Source organism: Penaeus vannamei, chromosome 36 (assembly GCF_042767895.1).
Source record: "Penaeus vannamei isolate JL-2024 chromosome 36, ASM4276789v1, whole genome shotgun sequence".
Classification (NCBI taxonomy): domain Eukaryota; kingdom Metazoa; phylum Arthropoda; class Malacostraca; order Decapoda; family Penaeidae; genus Penaeus; species Penaeus vannamei.
This window is the reverse complement of record NC_091584.1, coordinates 24,665,925-24,669,769: the sequence shown is the minus strand read 5'-3', so window position 1 is coordinate 24,669,769 and position 3,845 is coordinate 24,665,925.

Sequence of the window (3,845 nt, the reverse complement as noted above, 5' to 3'; positions counted from 1 at the left end):
GGTAGGGTTGGGTTGGGTTGGGTTGGGTGGGGTGGGGTTGGGTTGGGTAGGGTTGGGTGGGGTGGGGTTGGGTGGGGTGGGGTAGGGTTGGGTGGGGTTGGGTTGGGTTGGGTTAGGTTGGGTTGGGTAGGGTTGGGTTGGGTTGGGTTGGGTTGGGTAGGGTAGGGTAGGGTAGGGTTGGGTAGGGTTGGGTTGGGTTGGGTTGGGTTGGGTTGGGTAGGGTTTGGTTGGGTTGGGTTGGGTTGGGTTGGGTAGGGTTGGGTTGGGTTGGGTTGGGTTGGGTTGGTTGGGTAGGGTTGGGTTGGGTTGGGTTGGGTTGGGTTGGGTTGGGTAGGGTTGGGTAGGGTTGGGTTGGGTTGGGTAGGGTTGGGTGGGGTTGGGTGGGGTAGGGTTGGGTTGGGTTGGGTTGGGTAGGGTAGGGTAGGGTAGGGTAGGGTAGGGTTGGGTTGGGTTGGGTTGGGTAGGGTAGGGTAGGGTAGGCTAGGGTTGGGTTGGGTTGGGTTGGGTTGGGTTGGGTTGGGTTGGGTTGGTTTAGGTTGGGTTAGGATGGATTGGGTAGGGTTGGGTAAGGTTGGATTGCCTTGGGTTGGGTTAGGTAGGGTTGGGTAAGGTTGGGTAGGGTTGGGCAGGTTTGGATTGGGTTAGGTTGGGTTAGGATGGATTGGGTAGGGTTGGGTAGGCTTGGATTGGCTTAGGATGGGTTAGGTAGGGTTGGGTAAGGTTGGGTAGGGTTGGGTTGGGGTTGGGGTGGGTTGGGTTGGGGTTGGGTGGGGAGGGGATGGGTAGGGTTGGGTTGGGTTGGGTTGGGTTGGGTTGGGTTGGGTTGGGTTGGGATGGGATGGGTTGGGATGGGATGGGTTGGGTTGGGTTGGGTTGGGATGGGATGGGTTGGGTTGGGTTGGGTTAGGTCGGGTCGGGTCGGGTCGGGTCGGGTCGGGTCGGGTCGGGTCGGGTCGGATAGGGTAGGGTAGGGTAGGGTTGGGCTGGATACGGATACGGCAGCCGTACGCGTAACACCGGCCATAAAAATATGTATCATAAGCCCAATACCAACATACACAGCGATTGCGAGGGTTCAAGGCCATATACAAATTAAATAAAGCTCAATTAAAATTCAAACTGTGTCGACCACAGGGCTAATTAAATGTATTGTAAATTGTAGATACAAAACTGCTTTAACCATATGGTACGGAGGTATACGTATATGCTGTAAAGACAAATTAAAAGAAACTTAAAATAATCTACAGATACCAATAACATCTAAACCAAAAACAAAAAAAAGAAAGTTTTATTATTTTTTGTTTAAATACTGGCGTGGGGTCCACCTCCCCTCCCCCCTTCCCCCTCCCCTCCCCCCCTTCCCCCTCCCCAGACAGCAAATACATCTCCAAAGATTTACTTTTTAATGAGATGTTTTATTTACATCTTGGAAAATAATTTTCTGGACTTTTTGGACGCTGTTAATAGGTTTTAAATCTCCTATTTTTTCCTTTTTTCTTTTATTATTATTATTTTTTTTATTAGAACATTATAATGTCGAAAACTATGATCATATTCTAGTAAACACACACACATGTCTATATATATGTGTGTGTGTAGATAGATAGATAAATAAATATATAAAAAGATAGATAGGTAGAGATAGAGAGAGAAAGAGAAAGAGATATTGATGTGTGTGTGTATAGATAGATAGATAGATAAATAGATAAAAAAAAGAGATTGATAAAGAGGTTGATAGAGAGAGGGAGAGAGAGATAAAGAGATACAGATAGAAAGTGTATGTGTGTTGATAGATATATTTATAGATAAATAAAAAGATAGATAAAGAGGTAAACAGATAGAGGGAGAGAAAGATGAGATATTGATAGAAAATATATCTGTATAGATAGATAGATATAAAAGATAGATAAAGAGGTAGGTAGAGAGAGAGAGAGAGAGAGACAGAGAGACAGAGAGACAGAAAGACAGAAAGTGAGAGACAGAGAGATAGACACAGAGAGACAGAAAGACAGAGACAGAAAGACAGAGAGACAGAAAGACAGAAAGTGAGAGACAGAGAGATAGACACAGAGAGACAGAAAGACAGAGACAGAAAGACAGAGAGACAGAGAGACAGAAAGACAGAAAGACAGAAAAAAACAGAAAGACAGAGAGACAGAGAGACAGAGAGACAGGGACATTTATAGAAAAGGAGCGAGAAAGCGGCAGGCTGAGACAGAGGCAGAAACATACACATACACAGACACAGACACAGACAGGCAGACCCCCCTACCCACCCACAGAGTCTGAACAAGAGGGAGAGGGGATCAGATGCCACTGTTCCCACCAAGAGCAGGGTCGCGTTAAAAACCCCTGACGAAATAATTAACTCCATATGCAAATTAGTCTACATAGAGTTATATGCCTGTTTTCGAGTCATTTACGTTGAGCAGCAGACTTTATTTATAAACGTAAAAAATACAGTTGATTTATAAGAGATTCATTGTTATTGCTAAAAGCCGGCAGTATTTTGGCTCCATTCCGATGCAACAATTTCGCTACCGAGTTGGCACTATAAAGGCAGTTTAACTTGCAATTAAATTCAGCAGTGGCACTTAGGAATCCGTTGCATAATGGGTTCTATGTATCTCAACATTTCTATGTAGTTTTCTATATATAAAACATTTAATTTTTTTTTTTTTTTTTTTTTTTTTTTACAGACGTGAATATTTTTTTTTTTTTAAGAGTAAAAGAGGAAGAGAGAAAGTACGATAGAGTTATCAATTTATATTTATATTGTTTTATCAGTAGTGATATAGAAGATATATCAAGATATGCTAAATTGAATAGAAATGCGCAATTAAGGGTGAATATTGATCACAATCTACAGTCTATAAGAATCATTAAATGTTGTAATAAATTCATGTTGGTTGACTTTCTTTCTGTATGTCTCTCTCCCGCCTTTATCTGTTTGTTTTTCGTTTCTCTCCTCTCTTCGTATTTTTTCTCAATCTTATTTTTCTTCTCTGTTTCTCTCTGTCTGTTTGTCTGTTTATCTGTTGGTCTGTCTGTCTGTCTGTCTCTGCCTTTGTTTTTGTCTGTCTTGGTCTCTGTCAGTCAGTCAGCGTCAGTCAGTCATTGTTTTTGTCTGTCTTTGTCTCAGTCAGTCAGTCAGTCAGAGTCAGTCAGTCAGTCAGTCAGTCAGTGTCAGTCAGTCAGAGTCAGTCAGTCAGTCAGTCAGTCAGAGTCAGTCAGTCAGTCAGTCAGTCAGAGTCAGTCAGTCAGTCAGTCAGTCAGAGTCAGTCAGTCAGTCAGTCAGAGTCAGTCAGTCAGTCAGAGTCAGTCAGTCAGTCAGAGTCAGTCAGTCAGTGTCAGTCAGTCAGTCAGTCAGTCAGAGTCAGTCAGTCAGTCAGTCAGTCAGAGTCAGTCAGTCAGTCAGTCAGTCAGTCAGTCAGTCAGTCAGAGTCAGTCAGAGTCAGTCAGACAATCAGTCAGAGTCAGTCAGTCAGTGAGTGTCAGTCAGTCAGAGTCAGTCAGTCAGTGAGTGTCAGTCAGTCAGTCAGAGTCAGTCAGTCAGTCAGTCAGAGTCAGTCAGTGTCAGTCAGTCAGTTAGTGTCAGTCAGTCAGTCAGTCAGTCAGAGTCAGTCAGTCAGTCAGTCAGTCAGTCAGTCAAAAGTCGGTCAGAGTCAGTCAGTCAGTCAGAGTCAGTCAGTCAGTCAGTCAGAGTCAGTCAGTCAGTCAGTCAGTCAGTCAGTCAATCAGTCAGTCAGAGTCAGTCAGTCAGTCAGTCTCCTTTCTTGCTCTCTTCTTTCCCGTACCCGATCACCTTCAGTATCATATCGACCCTTACGTGTGTTCACAGGTTG